This window comes from Puma concolor, chromosome B4 (assembly GCF_028749965.1).
Source record: "Puma concolor isolate L17-30 chromosome B4, mPumCon1.1.hap2, whole genome shotgun sequence".
In the NCBI taxonomy this organism is placed as follows: Eukaryota; Metazoa; Chordata; class Mammalia; order Carnivora; family Felidae; genus Puma; species Puma concolor.
This window is the reverse complement of record NC_141673.1, coordinates 1,024,391-1,034,079: the sequence shown is the minus strand read 5'-3', so window position 1 is coordinate 1,034,079 and position 9,689 is coordinate 1,024,391. Positions and strand designations below refer to the sequence as shown.

At 57.9% G+C, this 9,689-nt stretch overlaps 1 pseudogene; it reads left to right on the top strand.

The window, feature by feature from the left end:
• Positions 1 to 393: 393 nt before the first annotated feature.
• Positions 394 to 800, top strand: LOC112863397 (large ribosomal subunit protein eL42-like; annotated as a pseudogene).
• The last annotated feature ends 8,889 nt before the right edge of the window (positions 801 to 9,689 follow it).

Below are 9,689 nucleotides of genomic sequence, written 5' to 3'. Positions count from 1 at the left end.
CTTTCCCGCAAAGGACTCTAGAGTAAATATTTCAGCCTTGGCAAAGCCTCATGGCTGGCCCCTGTCTCACCACTGAGCTCTGCCAGTATGTAAGCAGCCATGTGGAAACTTCTGGGCATGGCTGGGTCCTGATAAAACTTTATTAACAATAAAAGGGTTACATTTAGCGCTGGGGCTATAGTTTGCTAACCACTGCCATACCCAAAACTCAATCCTCCTGAACCACAGACCTAAAAACAAACGACAAAACTTTGTAGTTCTTAAAAAATAAGATACAAAAATACCTTTGTGACCTCAGGATAGAATGAAGCCCTTCAAAAGCCCAAAGAAAAATCCCTAAATGTCAAAGGAAAATGTGGATTTAAAAAATAGCTTAAAAGTAAGAACCATGGCTCTTTCTGTGCCGATAGCCTTCTCGCAGCCATGGTGAACGTTCCTAAAACCCGCCGGACTTTCTACAAGAAGTGTGGCAAGCACTAACCCCACAAAGTGACACAGTACAAGAAAGGCAAAGATTCTGTTTATGCCCAGGGAAAGCGGCGTTATGACAGGAAGCAGAGTGGCTACGGTGGGCAATCTAAGCCGATTTTCCGGAAAAAGGCTAAAACCACAAAGAAGACTGTGCTGAGGCTTGAATGTGTTGAGCCCAACTGCGGATGCAAGAGAATGCTGGATATTAAGAGATGCGAGCATTTTGAACTGGGAGGAGATAAGAAGATAAAGCGCCAAGTGATCCGGGTCTAAGCTTCATATTTTGTTACGTTATGAAGATAATAAAATCTTAAGGTTATGTTCACTTCATCTGGTTGCAGTTGGTCTTTTAAGCATGAAAAAAACTAGTGCCCTCAATAAAATTCCCTTTGTGGGGAAATTTATGCTTAAAAAAAAAGTAAGAACCATGGATGATTATACTGTATTATACAGTTGAAATTTTCTAGAGTAGAACTTAACCTTTCTCAACAAAAATCAAAGAAACTAAATAGATGGATGAATGATGAATGGATGGATAATGGGTGGATGGATGGATGGAAAGGTGGATGGATGGATGGAAGGGTGGAAAGATGGATGGATGGAAGGATGGATGGAAGGATGGACAGATGGATGGATGGATGGAAAGATGCATGGATGGATGGATGGAACGATGGATGGAAGGATGGGTGGATGGACGGATGAGTAGGCAGATGGATGGATGAAACGATGGATGGATGGAAGGATGGATGGAAGGATGGATGGATGGATGGATGGATGGATGGATGGATGGATGGATGGACAGATGAGTAGGCAGATAGATGGATGGTTGGATGGTTGGATGGGTGGACGGAAGGATGGATGGGTGGATGGATGGATGATAGATATAATAACAGATGTACTAATTACAGAGTTGGGGGAAATTACTTCATAAGGTACACATATATCAAAACATCATGATGTACTTTAAGTAGCTTATAATTTTGTCAATTGTAAGTCAATGAAGCAGAAAAAAATAAGAATTAAACAAGCTGACACTAGGGGCACCTGGATGGCTCAGTCGGTTAAGGGCCCAACTCTTGATTTCAGTTCAGGTCATGATCTCACCGTTGTGAGACTGAGCCCTGCATCGGGTTCCGTGCTGAGCACGAAGCCTGCTTAAGATCCTCTCCCTCCCGCTCCCTCTGCTCTTCCCCCACTTGCACGCGTGCGTGCGCACACGCTCTCTCTCGAAAAAATTTTTAAAAGAATTTTTAAAAAACAAGCTGACACTAAAAAAATAGAATCTTTTTTAATTTGTGCAGTTTTTTGTAGCTCTGATACATTTTACGATTTAAAGAAAATGTTTCAAAAAGCCATAAGGGTTTTCCGTCAGGCATCCACCACATTTTAAGCAGCCCCCTCCCCAACCTCGATGGTCTGTAAAGGGAATCCACGACACTCCCTGGGTTCAGAGCCCAGTTCGCAGTGAGCCGCCAGGGCTCACGCGGTCTGGGGCTTGGGGAAGCCCAGCCCTGACGACCCTCCAGGGCCAGCCAGTGAGGACAGCTTGGGAGAGCCACCAACCAGCCCACAAGCAACCCGGCAACCCGGGCCTCACCTTGCGCTCAGCCTGGGCCCCGCTCCTTCTGACCCAGCTTCTGGGGGGCTGGCCGGCTTGAAGGGAGGGATCCCCACTGGGGACAGCAGGGTCGGAGCCCCGGGGATGGCCATGTGCTCCAGCAGGCCTGGCCACCCAGGCCCCCGGCTCGCACACACGCCCCACCCAGCCCGGCCCCCACCCCCTCACGTGTCCTCCTGTCACACGGGTGGGAAGAGAAGCCTGGCTGGAAGAGGGAACGAGACGGCCCCCCGGGATCAGGTGACGGGGGGTGGGCTGGCCAGGACCACCAGGAGGAAAGTAAGTCAACCATAAGATAAGCCCCTCACAGGCCAACTCGGGGCCGAGCGCAGTTCTCAAAGGCCCCGCAGACACGGCGGAAGGAGCCGAGCACAGAGGGCCCTCGGCCGGGGCAGCTCCCGCACCGACGTGCACCCCACGCCAGGGGGGCTGCAGGCCCCGGGCACACACACGGCACTCACCGCGTCGTGCGGCAGGCCTGGGTGGATGTGTCCCTGCTGACGAGGGGCGAGGAGACCCGCCTCACCTGCAGCCCGTTGGCCCCTGAGTGTGGGAAGACCTGAAGCCGGACCGGGGTGCCCTCCAGTCCCTTCCAAACCTGCACGCGCTGCTCCCTAATCCCAGCGGCTTTTCAGAGCCTGTTTCAAATGGCTCTGTTCTCGGTGAGTCGTCACAGGTACTTCAAAAACCATCCAGATGTCAAAATTTAGCTCTCCGTCTCGGCCTGGGAAGAGTGGTTCTAACATCTCCCAGAAACCCAGAAGCACATCATCGCTCCGAAATGTCCTGTTTGGGGGAAAACGGTGCGGTCGCGGGTGCTGGGGGCGAGCATCCTTACGCGCTCTCCGCAGAAGCCGGGGGAGGACGGGGACAAGCTGGCAGCTGCGGTCCCGGCGGCCCCTCGTCACTACCCGGGCGGAAACCAGGGCGTCGTGAATCTCGGTGGGAAGAGACCCATGCTGCCCGCACACGCCAGATGCTGGCAGGACATCTGGAACCACATCTCGCTGATTTATCACGAGGTCCCCACGCCCGCCGTCCCGCTAACGGTTGTGGCCCGTGCGTGGAGAGACGGGGCTCTCACTTGGGAAAATCGGAAGCCTTCCGAGCTCAGTGAGACCACAGCAGGTGAAGGCAGGGGGTCGGCGGCCACTTTGTCCACAAATGAGCCCCTCCCCCGTACAGCATCAGCCACACACCCGGTCCTGAGGCTGTCGCTGCAGGCATGAGGAAGGAGGCTGGGAAGGTTCTGGAAACCGCCCGCTGAGCGCCCGCCTGGCTCGTCAGCACCGCCTCCCGCACAGGTGGTTCCCGAGAAGCCCGCGGAGGAGGAGGGACACCACCTTCGTTCTGACATAAAGGCTTTGTAGGAAACGGAATGTGAGGTAAAGGGCTTGTGTTTTCAAACCTAAAGGACACCCGGCGGCCAAGCAGGCACGAGGCGGATGGATGTGCGTCCCGGGCCTCATCACGATGAGCGGGGACTCGGCCTGGCGCCCACGCGGGGACGCCCCATCACGCCGACCCCAAGAGCCGTAAACGCGTTCTTGAAAGTTCCGTTCCGCTGACACGTCCCGAGGGCCCAGCACCGTGTCAGGTGGATGTGGCCGTCAGGTTTGCTAGAATCTTCGTTGGGGGAGAGGCGCACCCAGGAGGTGAGCCCCCTCCCCCAGGGCAGGGGGAAGGAGGGGCCCACACCCGCGGTGCCAAGGGTCGGCTGGCTGGCCCTGAACCACCTCAGGGGACCCGCCCTTGTCGGTACCCAAGAGCCCCGCCCTCCCCGCCGCATCCAGCCCCAGGCGCTCACCACCCAGGCGCCAGAGGGACAGAGAGAAGGCCGGGTCCTCACAGCCACGTGTGCTTGGCCCTGTCAGTTTGTGTCACTGGGGAGACACGCGGGGGCACCAGGGTGGATGTGGCTTCCTGAGCTGGCAGAAAGAGCCGGGTGCAGGTCGGGCCTCCCCGTTCCTGGGGGCTCCCGTGGCCAGAAGGGAGGGCGGACAGGGGCCGAGGGACGAGACGGGCTGCACCACTGAATTCCCTGACTTGTAACCAGTCAAGCCACGGTGAGGCCCCCGTGTGCCACGCCCTGGGCTGGGCTAGGGGCTCTTCCGTGGGGAACCCCAAGTCAAACACCGCTTGGGGACAGAACACGCCTGGGAGGGTTCCCGAGCCGCGGCCCGCGCTCCTGGCGAGGTCACGTAAAGGAGGACACTTCCAGGGTGTCTGAGACAGAGCCCCCAGGAAGCACACCCCCCGAGGTTCTGCCAGGCCTGGGGACACCTCGGGAAGGCGGCCTTGCGGGCGGGCGGCAGGGACACCGTGGCCCCAGGCCCACCCCAGCGGACGCAGCAATCATGGAAGACGGTGCAGCGGCAGAGACCCAGGGCCGTGCACACTGGCGGCTCTCACGGGAAGTCCTGCACCAGAGGCGTGTCCCCGGGAGCTGGGACCCCACACGCCCAGTCCCCAGGCCCCAGAGGGGCCTCTGGAGGCTCCAGGGTAAATGACATGTGAAACGGCAGAGAGCCGAGGGGCCCGAGCAGCGCAGCCCCACACGGCCCGTGAGTCTGCACCTGCGGGGACAACAGGCGTCCGCTTTGGCTTCCGACTACTTTTTAATGAAAACGGAGGAGAGGAGTCCCCACGGCACGCGCCCGGAGCCCCAGCTGCGTGGACATCGAGATCGGAGACCCCACAGCCCCTCCGGGGAAGCCGGAGGTTCGGCCACAGAAACATGGAGACTGAACCCACCGGTTGGGGGTTGAGGAATGTGGGGGGTTGGATGGGGTCCCCCCCAAAGTTCATGTCCACCTGGACCTCAGAATGTGGCCTAATTTGGAAATGGGGTCTTTGCAGATGCAGCCAGTTAAGGATCTTGAGATGAGGTCACCCTGGATTGTGGGGGGCCCTGCCACAGTGATAAGTGTCCTCACACGAGAGGAGGGTCCACGGGGGGGCCGAGGCAGAGGCTGGGGTGATGGGACCCCAGGCCCAGATGCACCCAGACCCACACAGGCAGGAAGGGCCCCCCCTCAGCCTCCAGAGGGTCACAGCCCTGCCCACGCCTGGGTTTCCGACTTGGGGCTCCAGACGGAGGGAGGGTGAGTTCTGCTGTTTTGAGCCACACAGTCTGCAGTCATTGTGTGGAGGGCCTGGGACTCAGGAGCGGGAGCCACGTCCACGCAGGAGGACAGACAGGCAGACAGACAGAAGGAAGTGATTCCACAGGAGAGACAGAAGTGGGTGCTCGAGGCAGGAGGGGGCCCGCATCTCATAAAACAGGCCACGTCTGGGCATGTGAGGGGCCTGTCAGCCTGGACAGGACTTTCTACTCAGCCTGGTTTTCCAGCCTCTTCCTCGCGCAGCCCCGACGGCCCAGCCGTGCACACGCACGCGATGTCGCGGGTCCCTCGGCGCTACGGCCCCTTCAGACGCTCTAGTGGAGACTCGAAGAGCCTCCGGCAGGCGGCTCAGGCTTTCACACGCTGTCAGGGGTCATCCGTGTGCCGCACGCGAGGTGTTCCCGCTACAACCGCCGGCTCCCGCGTCTGGCTGGGTGAGAAGTGTGTACCCACCGTCTGGCGCGTGGACCCCGTGAGAAGCCAGATCGGAGGGTCTCCTGGAAACGCGACTTCTCCCTTCCCCCGCGGAGCCTGAACGGCCGCTTCTCGGGGTCGGAGCAAAGAGACCCCACCCACGAAAGGGGAAGGCGAGTCATAGCGCCCTGGACCCGCAGTGACGAGAAAATACGGCCCGGCGAGAGGCCAAATGCACAGGGAGCTTGAGGGGGCGCAGAAGGGTTGTCGTCCCGCTGTAGGGGGGCCGCACCACGATCAACGCCAAATGCTCCCCGGTGGCCCCACGCGGATGGGCCAGGAGGACACGCACCCTCGTGTGGAAAGTTACCACCGTTTCGGGCGCCTGCACAGCTCGCTGTTTAAACATCTGCCTTCGGCTCAGGCCGTGATCTCACGGTTGGTGAGTTCGAGCCCCGTGTTGAGTTAGCTTGAGCCCTGGGTTAGCCCCGCTTCTCTCTCTCTCCCTCTCTCTCTAAAAAAAAAAAAGAAAGCTACCGCATTTTCGTGACGGTGCGTCCGACCCACTACCAGTGAGTCGCGGAGACCAACCCCCACGGAGGGCACGGCCTGGGCACCTGGCTCTGTCTACACTGAGTTTGCACGGGATGAGGAGGCCCGGACCCACTTTCCCCTCCCCACGTACTCACTTAGCTGCTACCACCATGTTCCCGCCCTTCTGGTCCTGAGTCGGTGCGACTGAGACACAGGAGTGTCCTTTTGGCCAAATGCCCCCACTTACCTGCAGCAGCGTGGGGCTCAGTGAACGGGGGAGGGGTAGTGAAGGTGAAACAAATGGGGGCTTTTTTTTTCGAGGTGGTTTTGCCCCATTTAGCAAAAGAGACAGACGGTGCGGTCGGGCACACGTCTGAGGAACTTCCCATCTCAGAAAAGGTAGGGGAGGACCCAGGGGTCCCTTCTCAAAAGAACTCAAAACTGTTTCCAAAATCACGGCTTTGTGGCTATTCATCAAACGGATTAGAGAAGCACAGGAGTGTGGCCCCACGGCCCCCGTGCTCCCCTTCCTGCCTGCCAGGGTCTCCGAAGCGGAGCATCTCATGTCCACTTCCGAGGGGCATGCAGGCTGGCCCCGGCCGCCAGCTCGTACGGGTTTACTCTCCCGCCTGAGCCCGCCGCTGCCTCGCCAGACCTGGGGGCGCTCGGCCAGCACAGCGCCCTGTGCGTAACGGACCTCTGTGCCCCGGCCTCGCCCACTGGTGTGAGCTGTACGGCCGGTGCCGACTCCCTACACACCATCTGTGTGACATATCACACATCTGAGATGCCCTCTTAGTGCCATTAACAGACGCGTCGAAGACGTAAGCACACCCATGTCAGAAATGAGCAAAACATCATAACAGGAAAACACTAACTTCCTGAAGGCAGAAATATGAAGCAGGAAACATGAAGATAAACATGAGTTTTCGCTGCTGTTGAATCCTGGAGTTGGATGAAGGGTTTAGAGCGTTCACCGTGTTACCCAAGTAAACAAACAAATTTAAAAATATAGTAAGATGGGGGGCGCCTGGGTGGCTCAGTCGGTTAGGCATCTGACTTTGGCTCAGATCATGATTCATGGCTCGTGAGTTCGAGCCCCACGTCGGGCTCCGTGCTGACAGCTCGGAGCCTGGAGCCCGCTTCAGAGTCTGTGTCTCCCTCTCTCTCAGCCCCTCCCTCACTCGTGCTCACTCTCTCTCTGTCTCTCAAAAATGAATCAACATTTAAAAATAATTTTTTTTTAATGTATAGTAAGATGGCCAATCCTCATGGTACCAACTGGGCCGTTTCCAGAAGCGTGGAGGAAATTCTACTCCTCTGGTAACTAAAGAAGTGCAGACTGAAACACCACAAATACCTTCACCATCCATCAGCCACCAAGGTAGAGACGCAAAGGCATAAGGAGAGCCGTTTACCCTGCGAAGATTCAGGAGAAAGACACTGGCATCTGTGCCCCTGGACAGCGAGCAAAGTGGCCAAAACTCTCGGCAGGGAGAATGTGAAAGAGAAAACCCCAAACCACCCTGTGGGAAAGTTGTGCTTCGACAGTAATTAGAGACGGGCCCAGCAGGCGTTCACAACAAAATGCCCGATAACCTGAGGCACCCATAACACACAGGGCAGCAGCCCCTGGTGTGGAAGCCCCTGCACTAATATAAATAAATATCGGACCCCCAGACGTTAATATAAATACCGGACCTACAGATACTGTCCCAGTTTTGTGTAAAGAACGTGAGGTAAGTGTGCCCTTCGCACACCTACGGGAAAGCTGGACCATCACACGCCCAGGCGATCCCTGCGGCGCTGGGTTATGTCGTGGCCCCGGTAGCACCCATGGGGAGGGCGCTGATGGACACGGCCCCCCCCTTTACACCGGAACCCCAGTCTCCCGGGGCCACCACCCACAAGGTCCTCCTCGACCACGTGAAGCCCGCCCAATGTCAATCTGGCCCGTTCCCACATTTGTAAAATGGGGGGACCCCCTAGGATCCATGAGGGGAGTAAGGGAGTCTTCTGTTCACAGCTGTGTCCCCCAAAAGCACGCGTTAATGTCTTTCCGCCCGTAACCCGTCGATGGGACCTCTCTCAAAAGAGTCCTTGCCAAGAGCACGCGGAGCACCTGACCATCAGCAGAGCACGTCTCCAGAGGGTGAACTGCATGCATTTTATCGTATTTCTACCCACGGCTATTTTCCCTATAACACCCGTTGCTCCTTATTTGCTCCTTCAACCTTGTCCCGAAAAGGCAGGACAGCTGCTCGGGACACAGGCAGCTGTCCACGGTCACTGATCCCAGAGTCGACTGCCACAGCAGAAGCCGCGGTTTCTGCTGAACTGAGCTCACAAGAACAAAGAAGACACGTTAGTTTGGGGCGGACGGATCAGGAGCCCCCTCTCCTGCGCGCCTGGGAGAAGCCAGCTGAGGGAACCCGTCTAGAAAATGTTTTGACAATAGGCTGCTTATATTATGCACTACTTTGCCTGCAAATTTCACTCCTGGGAAACTGCCCCGGGGGATCATCTCAAATACCGGAGAGGTTTCATGCTCACGGCCCCGGGAAGAGGCTGCCCACTCACCGGGGGTCTCAGCCCACCGCCCATCTGCTGTGTCTGAGACCCACACCTGTGTCTGAGTTTTGTGGAAACCTCCAGGCATCTGACCTGAGTTTGTGAGTCAACAGCACTGGCACGAGGCCCAGAACTTGGAGACGTGTGGCTCTGGAGGGTGGAGACCCGACCTGTCGGGCGCCCCAAAAGCAGCCCAGACGAGGATCCACACGCAACAGCTGCCGTGGGAAGTGGCCGGAACTCCCCCCCCCCCCCACAACGCGGGGCTCAGGGAGGTGAGACAGGGAGGGAAGGGCCGGTGCAGCCTGCAGCCTCACCTGGGGGGCACAGAGGCACGAGGGGTCCGAGAGGGCTGAGGGCTGCGGGGGAAGGGCCCCGCTCTCCAGCTGTCCCAGCCCGGGCAGAGGGGACCCCACCCCACAACCACCCTCGGGCATCAACGGAGAAGCAGACGTTGGCGGCTGGGTGCGGGCAGCACCGGCCACCTCGGGGTCACCCCCAAACACCGAGCCCCGATTCCCATCTTCGGGACCCGCCCTTCACTTCAACCCCTCAGGAAGCCCAGGGGTGCCCCTCTGGCCCCGGCAGCCCTCTGTCTCCAGGTGACGGCCACCAGCTCGGCTCACTGCGGGGAGAGGTCCCCTGCCCAGGGCCACGGACACAGGGTGACACAGGACTGTCCCACATCCAGTAGTTTCTAAATGCCCAGAAGCCTGGGGACTGCCCAGAAGATCTCATCCCTGCGCATCTTCATTTCAAAGAAATTATTTCTAAGTGATTTAGAGAACTCACTTCCCGACAAATACACGTTTGACATAGTGCAGAGCAGAGCCCGATGCGTGTGCGGGTGTGGAAACCTACACCCAGCCGCAGACCCGCGCCCCTCGTCACAGCCACCTGCGGTTGTCTCCGGGGGACTCGGGGCTCCGATCCGGACAGTGACAAGAAGCGGAAAC